The sequence below is a fragment of the Eretmochelys imbricata genome, chromosome 28 (genome assembly GCF_965152235.1).
Source record: "Eretmochelys imbricata isolate rEreImb1 chromosome 28, rEreImb1.hap1, whole genome shotgun sequence".
NCBI classification, from domain to species: Eukaryota; Metazoa; Chordata; order Testudines; family Cheloniidae; genus Eretmochelys; species Eretmochelys imbricata.
In genome coordinates this window covers 3,869,259-3,881,327 of record NC_135599.1, presented here as the reverse complement: position 1 = coordinate 3,881,327, position 12,069 = coordinate 3,869,259, and the positions used below count along the sequence as shown (strand labels likewise).

General features: G+C 48.4%; 1 non-coding gene across 1 annotated transcript; it reads left to right on the top strand.

The window, feature by feature from the left end:
* The first annotated feature begins 1,588 nt into the window (after positions 1-1,588).
* Positions 1,589-1,661, top strand: TRNAR-UCU (transfer RNA arginine (anticodon UCU)). The gene has a single exon. It is a non-coding gene; the product is annotated as a tRNA-Arg (tRNA).
* The last annotated feature ends 10,408 nt before the right edge of the window (positions 1,662-12,069 follow it).

Genomic DNA, 12,069 nt, shown 5'->3' with positions numbered 1-12,069 from the left:
GGCTGGCCGTGGTGGAAAAACACCCTGAATCAGCAGCAGAGTGGAGGCGGGTGTGGGCTGGGCTCTGGGACCTGGACGGGCCTTGATTCTGTCCAGCTGCTCTCTGATTGAGGGCAGGGAAAGGGTTTTACTGCAACAAGCAGGAGCAGTTGTGTTCCATGTTCAGGCTTTGGTATCCATTCCTCCAGGTGTCTCGTAAGCACAGAGGGACATTAGTGGGTGCTCTCAATGCAGGATTGGCCCAGATACCATCCGTACCGGATTTACCATGGTGCCAGGCCCATGCTCCAAAGGCACCTGGCCCCGGCTCTCTCCTGCAGGGGCAGAAGCTTGGTGCTTGCCAGCTCCTGGGGCTCCTGCTGCAGCCGGCCAAGCTCCACCGGCAGCCAAGCTCCTCCCCGGCCTCTTCCCCTAGAGTGCTGTCTTCCCGCCCCTCCCCACCCCCTTCCTCTCCCTGCTGCCAAACAGCTGTCTGCCAACACGAGGGAGGGGGAGGAGTGGAGCCACAGTGCACTCACCACTGGGGGAGGAGGCAGATGAGGGGGAGAGGGGGGTTCTTGGAGAAGGCAGTGGAATCAGGGCCATGAGCCACTCAGGGCAGAGGGCTGGGAGCACCCCCACAACCCCAGCCCACACCCCCAGCCCTCTGCCCTGACTTCTGCACCCCCCACACATACCCATCCCTCCATGACCCATGCCCTGACTCTTGCAGACCCCTAACACACCCCCAGCCCCACCACACCCCATGCCCTGACTCCTGCACCCCACCTCACATCCCCACCCCTACCCTGAGCACAAAATGGGAGCTCCTGCACACACACCCCACATTCCCACCTGCACCCCTTGCACAAAATGGGAGCTGCCCCAGGTAAGTGCTCCACCCCACCCTCCCTCCCAGACCCTGATCCCCCTCCCTCACCCTAACTCCCTCCCAGCCCTGTGCACCCCCAGCCTCAGCTCAGTGCAGAGAGAGAGATGGAGAATGTGCTAGAACCAGGGAGAAGGTAGGTACCACTCCATGTAGGCAGAGGCAGGGGGGATCCTGTTTACCTCCTACCCAGCCCTGCTGTGCTTGCAGTTTACCCCCAGGCCCTCCCTTGCTCCAGGGAGGAACCGTAGCTCCAACCCCACTGTGCTTTTGCCCCGGCCCCTGCCTAATCCTCCCCCCATACCCCACTGTGCTCATCTTGCCCCTGCCTCACTCCAGCTTGGGACCAATCCTTCACCACCATGCCCCACTGTGCTCTTTCCCCTTCATTCCACAGGGGGCCCCACAAATACGTTTGGTGCAGGGACCACAAAAAGTTAATCTGGCCCTGGATACCATAATGTGATGGGGATTGCATTTCCTTTTTTTTTTTTGTATTTTCAATGGCATTTCTGTCTGATTTTGTTTTGCTTTGTATAACTGTTTTCTTCTGGAGCCAATATTTAACTAAAAAAAGAAGATCTCATGGCACCAGACAGAGGAGCAGGCTGGGACTAGGGCTGCTAAGAGAGTGAGAGTAGGCAGGTTCAGTATTGTTTCCTGTCTTCTTTTTCTTGAAAAGTTTCTCTTCTGCACCAAACTTGCCTCTTCTTTATATGAGGCTGGCTAGTTCAGTTGGTAGAGTATCAGACTTCTAATCTGAGGGTCCAGGGTTCAAGCCCCTAGTCAGACATAGGGGGCGTCATTTCCTTCTTGTGATATCCCCCAAAAACTTCAAAAAGCAGCTCTTCAGTACCCTCCTTGACATTACTTTTTCTTCTTTTCAGGACTTGGCCTTTCCTAGGAAAGGCTATTTACTGCCTGGGCCTGAAGGGGCAACTTCCTCACACGCCCACTGGCCTCACAGTCTGAAGGAAGAAAGGCCTCTGTGTCTACAGCAAGCCACTGTGTGCCGACTTGTTGAGCAAATGTAGGGCTGGCCAGAAAGGCCAGAGAGGCCTTGAGCAAGGGAGGCAAAAAATTGTCCACTCAGGCTCTTTCAGGCCAGAAGTCAGAAAAACCCAAGGTCTGGTCTCATGGTGTAAGGGCCAGCACTCAGGGCTTTGAATCCTGCAATCTCCTGCATTCCCCCATCCGCCATCTATTTCACTGTTGTTGACCTCTGCTCGGCCTTTTTCTCTATCCCTGTTCATAAAGATAGCCAGTATCTGTTTGCCTTTACCAACCAAGGGCTCCAGTATACTCGGAACAGGTTACCCCAGGGTTATACCAAGTTGCCCACCTTGTTCTCCCTGATTCCTAACAAGGATCTGGATGACACCAAATTCCCAGTGGGGTCCACCCTGGTCCAGTATGTAGATGACCTGATTCTGGCATTGTCTTCACTTGAAGCCTCTAAAACGGATTCCCTTGTGCTCCTGCAAGCACTAGCCCAGAAGGGACACAAAACTTCCAAGTCTAAACTATGGCCGTCTGCCAAGGGTTCGTTATTTGGGACAGGATATTTCAGCTGGAGAGAGGCACTTGTCCTCTTCACGAGGACAGGTCCCTAGGCCAACCACTAAAAAGCAAAGGAGTGGCTTTTTAGGCATGGCTGGGTACTACTGACAATGGATCCTCGGGTGTGCAGTTATTGTCAAGCCCTTGCAAGACCTAACCCTTGACAAGGTCCAAGAGCCCCTTCCATGTTCCTCTGAGGCCAAAGCAGCCTTCATGCAGATTAAAGAAGCCCTTACCAGATCCCCAGGCTTGGGCTTACCAGACTATCAGAAACCTTTTACTCTCTTCTGCCATGAGGAGGGAATAGCCTTGGGGGTACTTACTCAAACTCATGGGGATAAGCAATGCTCCATTGCATATTATAGCTCACCTTTGGACCCTGTGGTGGCTGGACTCCCTCCATGCCTACGGGCAGTAGCAGCGGCCGCCACCCTTGTGGAGGCTTCTGCTACCCTCATCTTGGGATCCACCCTATGTGTTGCAGTTCTGCTTGCTGTGACTGCCCTCCTTCTGAAAAATGCAACCCAGCATCTCTCTAACTCCAGACTGACTAAGTAGGGAATGCTGCTTTTAAATGCCTCAGATGTAACTCTTACCCTCTGCTCTGTTCTCAACCCCGCCTCCCTACTTCCCCCTGCGGCTGATGGAGAGCCTTATTACTGTTTAACCGTATCAACAGAACTCTCCACCCCTAGAATCAACCTGAAAGACACCCTACTCTACAATCCTGATCTACTAGTCTATGTAGATGGGTCCTGTCTTAGAAATTCTGCTGGCCAGCTCGTGGCTGGCTATGCCGTTTGTTCCCAACATGAGCCTGTTGAGTCCCACTCCCTCCCGGGAACACACTCAGCCCAAGTTGTGGAACTTGTCTCCCTTGCCCATACCTGTACCTTGGCCAAGGACAAATCTGTTACTATCTACACAGACTCCCGTTATGCCTTCGGGGTAGTTCATGACTACGGGCAGCTATGGAAACACTGTGGATTTGTCACATCGGGGGGGTGAGGTTTAGCAATGGGCCTTTTGTTGATGCTCTTCTCTCTGCCCTTCAACTTCCTTCTGCCATCAACATTGTAAAATGTGTTGTCCACCAGAACCCTTATGATGAGGTTACCAGAGGAAATGATTTGGCAGATGCTACTGCCAAACAGGCAGCCCTGTCTGGGTCACCGACTCCATTTGACTTTGTTTTCCTTATTATGCAGTCCCCCTCCATGCCTGACTCCCTTCAAGATTTAGCTCTTATGCAAGAGTTGACCCCAGAGCATGAGAAGGGCAGGTGGAGGCTGGATGGATGTTCTTTACATCCTGATGCCTTGTGGCATTCCCCAGATGGCCGCTTAGTGGCACCCAACGCTTTGCTCCCCTATCTTGCTCGCATGTCCCATGGCACTGCACACGTCAGCAAATGGGGGGGATAATAACATCAGCACTGCAATACTGGTATGCCCCAAACTTTTCCATCGTGGCACATCAGTACTGCAGTTCCTGTCCTATCTGCCTAGCCCACAATAGCAGCAGGCCAGTACGGACAAAAATCAGCTGTGCACCCCACTCTGTGGGGGCCCTTTGTGAATATTCAGATTGATTTTATCAATATGCCAAAATGTTGTTCTTATGAATAGTCCTTGTTTGTACATACTCTGGATGGATAGAGGCCTACCCTTGTGCCAAGTAGGGTGACCAGACTTCCTGATAAAATCAGGACTATCCTGATTTTTAGTTCTTTGTCCTGCGTCTCGACCGATGCACAGTCGGGGGGCCATTTGTCCTGATATTGCGGCTTTGGCCGCTCTGGTTTTTGGGGTTTTTTTTGCTTTGGGAACTCTGCTCCGGCTGCTTTTTTTTGGGGGTGCTTCAGCAACTTGATTCTGGCTGCTTCCCCCATGTGTCCAGATATTTTGTTTGTCTCAGCTGGTTTGTTTGTCTTAGTGCCAAGGCCAATTCCATCACAGTGGTTAAAAGACTTTATCCCCCGGTTTGGTCTGCCCCTTTCTATCAACAGTGATTGAGGTACCCATTTTACAGGCCAAATTATGCAGTAGATTTGGAAGGCCTTTAACATTACCCAACACTTGCATTGTGCCCATCACCCCCAGAGCACAGGGGTGGTCGAGTGCAAAAATGGGGAATTGAAGAACAAAATCTCTAAGATCTGTGCTGAAACCAGCCTCAAGTGGCCAGATGCCCTGCCCCTCACCCTCATGTATCATAGATATCAGGGTTGGAAGGGACCTCAAGAGGTTATCTAGTCCAACCCCGATACATGAGAAGCACACCCTTACATAAACATGGCCTGTCCCCAGATGAAATCCTTACGCCAGGCCTATGAGAATGTCAGTATCCCCTCCCCCATCCCCTTATCAATTGGATTTGCAACTAAACAATGATACTGTTATGACATACTGTCAGATGCTGATTCATTGCATTAGGTCTATTCACTCACAGGTGAAAAGTGCCCTGTCTGAACCAGCTGATACACCTTAAGGTAGACCCAATCTCCAGGCTGTAGCTGGTGGCAAGGAGTACCAGAGAAAGACTTCCCTGAAGCCTTGGTGGAAAGGTCCCTACCAGATCCTGCTGACTACCCACACAGTGGTCAAGTGCAAAGGACTTGTCACTTAGAATCATAGAATCAGGGTTGGAAGGAAGGGACTTCAGGAGGTCATCTAGTCCAACCCCCTGCTCAAAGCAGGACCAATCCCCAACTAAATCATCCCAGCCAGAGCTTTGTCAAGCCTGACCTTAAAAACTTCTAAGGAAGGAGATTCCACCCTAGGTAATGCATTCCAGTGTTTCATCACCCTCCTAGTGAAAAAGTTTTTCTTAATATCCAACCTAAACCTCCCCCACTGCAACTTGAGACCATTACTCCTTGTTCTGTCATCAGCTCCCACGGAGAAGTCTAGATCCATCCTCTTTGGAACCCCCTTTCAGGTAGTTGAAAGCAGCTATCAGATCCCCCCTCATTCTTCTCTTCTGCAGACTATACAATCCCAGTTCCCTCAGCCTCTCCTCATAAGTGGTGAAACACTGGAATGCGTTGCCTAGGGAGGTGGTGGAATCTCCTTCCTTAGAAGTTTAAGGTCAGGCTTAACAAAGCCCTGGCTGGGATGATTTAATTGGGTATAGGTCCTGCTTTTGAGCAGGGGGTTGGACTAGATGACCTCCTGAGGTCCCTTCCAACCCTGATATTCTATGATTCTAAGTCATGTGTTGGGTCCACGCCTCCCACTGAAAAAAAGGCAAGACTGCCTTTGGACCCGGACGCCGTGGACTTCCAACAGCCAGACCCAGCCCTAGGGAGTAACCAGAATAACAGCACCAGTGACGCCTCTCCAGACCCTGGAGAGGAGCCTAGATACAACCTCAGAAAAAGAAGATAAACCTCCCGTGATCCACCTTCACAGCCAGCTGATGCCTTGGGCCTGCTGGTAAAGGGGACACAGGAAAACACAAGGCCAGAATAATTGCCTTTAAAGTCCAGTGGAGAGACTAGCATCCACTGGCACCCAACTGCCATGGCCAACCCTATAGCCATAGTGAGAAAGTGGCTCGTGCCCTCTATGTGGTTTATGTGTATAACTATGTTCTTGCTACTATTGCTGAATTTTCATGATGCTGTTATGTTCCTTTGGATGCACAAGGCCACCAGCAATTCATTAATGAAAACCCCCTTTGAAGGACCGAATAAAGTGCCGGTAACCTCTCCCTTGTATGATGTTAAACCATGAACGTTTAAGGGAGGAAGAGGAACATCCGCTCTGCTAGAGCCAAGGTACAAGAATTCCTGACTATCAAAGACATTAAGAATTTACCCTGGTACAAAAGGTGGAATATTGTACATTGGCAGGGAGGAACTTGTGGGACCCGTGCTTGGGAATGTAGTATTAACTGGGTATTGGGGTTTATTCCACAGGCTGCACCCTGTGTTTTTGGACAAGTGGCTTCACCATGTACTCCTCTCCCTAATTAGCTTCCAGACAATGAATATCAAATCACCTTGCTACCACAACCATCACCCCCACCATCCCTTCCTCCATTAACCTCACCTTCCCCTCTTTTGCCACCACCCCCACAACCTACCCAAATATAGATGATACTGTATATTCTAATGAAGCCCAATGGCCAAAACCTTCACATTTAAGTAATTTATGGAAATTTTGCTCGGAGAAATTTTTTAAGGTTCAGGTCCATGGATACGAGCGAATGATTGAGTGGAGAACAGATGGGTTGGTGGAAATAGAAATATATGATATCACTGCAACTGAGTCCCAAAAGTCAGAAATTGAAATTGATGGGGCCCATAGTGGGACAGATATGATGGCCATTCCTGGAGTTTTTAGCATGATAAATAAAAAAGGCCCTTATTGTTATTTGGTCATCCAACTGGTAAATAATCAAACAAATACCCAAAGAGTTTGTTCTGCTGCTAAAAAGGTACCTGTACTGAAAATATCCCAATAACTAATAATTTAAACTGTACCATATTGCAATACACCCCATCCTATGCTATTGATGCTGAGGCCTCTCAAAAGTATGAGGTTGTTCAGCCATCAAATGTGGTACAATACTTCAACAAAAAGAGAAGCGTTGGAGTTTTGATAGACTGTAATTAATGCTACACTAGGGACTACAAAATTTACACTGGCCTTATCTAGTTTTCTGATTACCTCTATATATCCTAATTGTTCGAAAGGAGCTGCCATTAGGTTAGCACAGCAAAGGACCTGGGTTTCTGCTAGAAAGAAAAGGGACTTGGCTGGACACCTGTGGGATGGTGCAAATAGTGTGGCTGCAATCTGGAATATCCATAAAGGTCAGCAACATGAGGATAAATTGGGACACTTGGAAAAAGCCACAGGCCTCATTACTGGAGCACAGCTAGCCCAGGTTCAGGCTGGTATTAGTGAATTACATGTTATCTCTGCCCTTAGTTCAATGACCCAAACGCTGTTAACAGAGATGGTACTGGAGATCACCGAGGCTGGAAAGACATTGTAGTGGGATCTGGCTTGTTCAAAGGTTCAGGATTTTCTGAATGACCAGCTGATGGCTATTCAGAAAGATCTTGAACATCAGGCGTGGCCTACTGCCCTTACAGCCCTACTGCCCTCAGGAGTTCCATCAAATCTGTGGCCATGAAGACATACTTGGAAGTTTTCTGAATGCAGATGTTTACAGTGCTCTTTCCAAGCATCTGGGCCAGTCAGAAGGATATGGGCTCCTACCTACCGAATCCTGCCGGGTCCGTGGGAAGGATGCATGTAGGATTGGATAATTCACCAAGACATTTGGGAACTTAGACTACCTGGTATGCCCAACCGATTTGTAGTCAGTGCTCCTGGAATAATGCCTGACATTTGGGTAGGGATTGGAAGCCAATGGACACTCTGGCCATTAGAACCCCACCAATTTCAGTGTGTATGTAAACTAAAACCAGAAGAGGCTGTCACTGTTCATGACAACATTTGCTGGGAGGTTATGGGACACGGGACTACCCTGACAGGACACCTACTTTTCCAAGCTAATAAAGCTGTGTGCACGTTGAGGCCACTACCTTGAATGATGTACATTTTAATCTCACCACAGCCAATCATATCATTTATTGGCCTGCAGACAAAATTCTACAATTAACCCTTAGGTTCCAGATGCCCTTTAACTGGACTACTTTAGTACCTGACTGATTCCAAAATTTCCTTCCACTCCTATTGGAGGTTCAGAAAGTTTCCAAATTACAGGGACAAATTCACATGAATGTGAATGTGAAAAATTCACAAACCAAAAAGAATGCCTTTTATATTGCCTATAGAATATCTATTTTGTGTACCAAGACTGGTGTATTGTGTTTTGTGACTAAGACTATACAACAATCCCAACCATATCAAATCACAGTGGGAATGTTATTGCTTTTACTGCTGTTTAGCATAGGATTATGTAATTGCATTTATAACTGCATAGGCCAAAACAAAAATCTGCCAACCTCGGTTCAAGAAAGCAGGTGGCACTGATGATTGTAAATGAGATGTATGATATGATTGCTCTCTATAAATATATCAGAGGGATAAATACCAGAGAGGGAGAGGAATTATTTAAACTCAGTACCAATGTGGACACAAGAACAAATGGATATAAACTGGCCACTAGGAAATTCAGATTAGAAATTAGACGAAGGTTTCTAACCATCAGAGGAGTGAAGTTTTGGAATAGCCTTCCGAGGGAAGTAGTGGGGGCAAAAGATCTATCTTGCTTTAAGATTAAACTCGATAAGTTTATGGAGGAGATGGTATGATGGGATAACATGGTTTTGGTAATTAAATATTCATGGTAAATAGGCCCAATGGCCTGTGATGGGTTTTAGATGGGGTAAGATCCAAGTTACCTGGGAAAGAATTTTCTGTAGTATCTATCTGGCTGATGAATCTTGCCCATATGCTCAGGGTTTAGCTGATCGCCATATTTGGGGTCGGGAAGGAATTTTCCTCCAGGGCAGATTGGAAGAGGCCCTGGAGGTTTTTCGCCTTCCTCTGTAGCATGGGGCACGGGTCACTTGCTGGAGGATTCTCTGCTCCTTGAGGTCTTTAAACTACAATTTGAGGACTTCAATAACACAGATATAGGTGTGGGGTTTTTTTTTGTAGGAGTGGTGGGTGAAATTCTGTGGCCTGCGTTGTGCAGGAGGTCAGACTAGATGATCATAATGGTCCCTTCTGACCTAAATATCTATGAATCTATGAATCTATGATACAGTTTGGGCAGAAGAACAGGAAGAAGAAAAAGAGAAAATTAACAGGCTCATGAATATGGAAGCTCAGACCAAGGTGGTGCCGAGTAGGCACCAAAGTGGGGTGATTGTAGGAGAAAACTTTAAGTAGGTGTGATGGAGTTAGGACTCACCAATGCTGGCGCCGCCCACTGGTTGCTCTGGGAATTAGTTCTGTCCAGTCACAGAGCACCTTTTTCACATGGTACCTTGCCCCTCATCTGCTCTGCTGCTTTGGGGACCCTCATTGCTCCCAGCTCAGCAGCATCCTCTTCAGGACACTGCCCTCCAGCAGCACCCACTGCTCCAGTCTCACCCCCTTCTGGGGGTTTGGTGTTATCAGCAGTCCACAATCTGCACCTGTTGTAGTGGCCAGCTACAGCCTCTAAGTCTAGCCCCTTATTGAAGGGCCCAGCCACAGCCTGGATCAGGCCACACTCCTCTTCAGCCCAATGTAGCACAAGGGGAAGCCCAGGCCCACCCGCTACTCTGGATCCCGGCCCAGGGACCCTCTAGCAGCAGTCTCTCTGCCCTCCTTCTCTCCCCTTGCCCTGCTATTGTCCCTGGGTCACTTCCCCTTCAGCCCTATGCACCTGCCTGGGGTTTTCCTTGGCCAAAGCTCCGCTCCGCTCCTCTCAGCAGAGAAGCCAGTCCTCCTCCCTTAACCATCAGGAAGAGACTGCCCACACCCTTCCTGGGCAGCCTTTATATATGGCTGAGTCTGGCTTTGATTGGCTGTCTCTAACCCAGCCTCTGATTGGCTCCCTAGCAGGCCTTCTCTGATTGGCCGCCGACCTGCACCACCTCCCTGGCCTGCTGAAGCCCCATCTAGGATAGGAGTGGGGTAGCCACCCCACTACAGTAGGCCTGAGACTTTGGTCAAGCTAAAGTGTGTACGTGACCAGAGAGCAAAAGTGGAGGGTATAGAAACTTTCCATTGTAAGGAAATTTGCAAAAGCTCATCTTGAGAAATGTAACCTCAACAGCTAGTGTTAGGAAAGTCCTTAACCATAATAGGATTACCTGCCAATAACAGGAAAAGCTTGCCTTCACTATATTCCTAATAATGTAAAGTACTGTTAAGTTTTCTTTTTTGGGGGAAAAATACTAATGTGGAAGTGTGCTTGACTAATTGTGGTTTTCAGCTATATAAGCTTCTGTATTTCCTCCATTCAGGAGAGCAGCTACACTGTGGCTGACTCTCCCTGCATATGCTTGTAATAAAGTGGGCCTGGTCTCAGGCTTGTTCTGATCCAAACACAATGCGTGGTTAATTTTCCACAACAACCACCAATACTGCAGCTCCTTTTGTGAGATTTCCAGCTGCGCAATACTGCTGGTATTCCAGGGGAGCAATTCTTGACTCCAGTAAGCATTTATCTCAGCCCCGTTCTGTGTATCACAGGTTTCTCTAGGAAAGGGCAGTGAATGGTTCTAGGGTCCAGTGATCCTCATTCAAATCAAGCTGGAACCTGATAATCCTTCCCCTTTCCCAGGTTGTGGGAGGGAAGACATCTAAAAGAGTTCTCTGAGCTATAGCACATGGCTAAGTAAAGAGAAAGAGCCACCCAGGTAGTGCCCTATAGCTCACCCCTAACCCTTGATACTGGTCCTTTCTATAGAATGTGAAGGGAGAGGAGGCGGTGCAGGAGCCTTCTGGGGACGCAGATCTGAGGCTTCGAGAGAGACAGATTTTCTGAGACATCAGAGCACTGTAAACCATGCAGCCACCCCCTAAATCAGGGGCCTGTTCCAGCCCTGAGTCTGGGCTACCGGGATCCCTCCCACAGAGCAGGGTGCCCACAGATTACAGCCTGAAAATAGGCATGGGAAACTAACTCCTGCTCTCCCTGACAGGGCCTCCCCTAGACCAAATGGCACCCCAGGCGAGAAGCATCTTCGGTGCCCCCCCCCCATGTTAAACCACTGAATACCTTATTTTTATTGCATTTGTAGCTCATTTTGTTATTTTGATGCACAATTTGGATGCATGATTTTCTCTGTCATATAAGTTGATAAATTTGCATGCTAGGATCTGTAAATCTGTATTTATTCATCCCATATAGAAGCAAATAAAAAATTCATTTCCTTTCAGCAAATAGAAACTTTTAAACTTTAACAGTAACTGAAATGTACTAACATCTAGAAATCGAACGGTCACCAACACAGGGTGGACCAGTCTTAAATAGTGTTACACTAAGAGACAGTGTTAGACTGTTAACCGTAGGCCTTTAGTTCAATGGTCTCTTTTCTCGCCTTTCCCCTCATGAACTGAAGCGTAGCACAGAGAGAGCCAAACACTGGCCAATGGCATTTTCAAGTGATAAAATAGCAAGCGATGACACTCTTGCGTTGGCCATCAATTGGAGATATGTTTTAATGAGCCTGAGCTTCAAGGTGAGACACAGAACGCCAAAAACAAGCCAAGCAGGTCAGTGTGGAGAGGGTTAAACTGAAAGTCTAGAGGTTCCTGGTTCAATCCCAGGCTGTGGCATGCTTTTTCATCCGTCTTTGTGCAGGAGAGGGCTGTTTTCTGGAAGTGCAGCGGTGCCTTTATCTGCCACGAGTCCCTCATTTCAGGCTCTGCAGCAGGAAAAGACAGCGTGGGCTTGTGCACCAAGTTGGCCCACCTGAGCTTTCTTTCTTCTCTTGTTCTTTCTCAGCAAGGGAAAGAAAAAGAAGCTCTCCTTCAAGCTGAAGTCACAAGAGCAACGTAAGGATGACTTCCTGAGTGCTGGCTCCAGACCTTTGCTCTACCAGCTGACCTATCGAAGGGCTGTCACCACTTTCTCCAGGTTCTCCCATCGGGGTATGCCAGGGCGAGCACCACCCAAGTGGATGGAATTTGAGGGGCATGGCAGAGCATTATGATGGA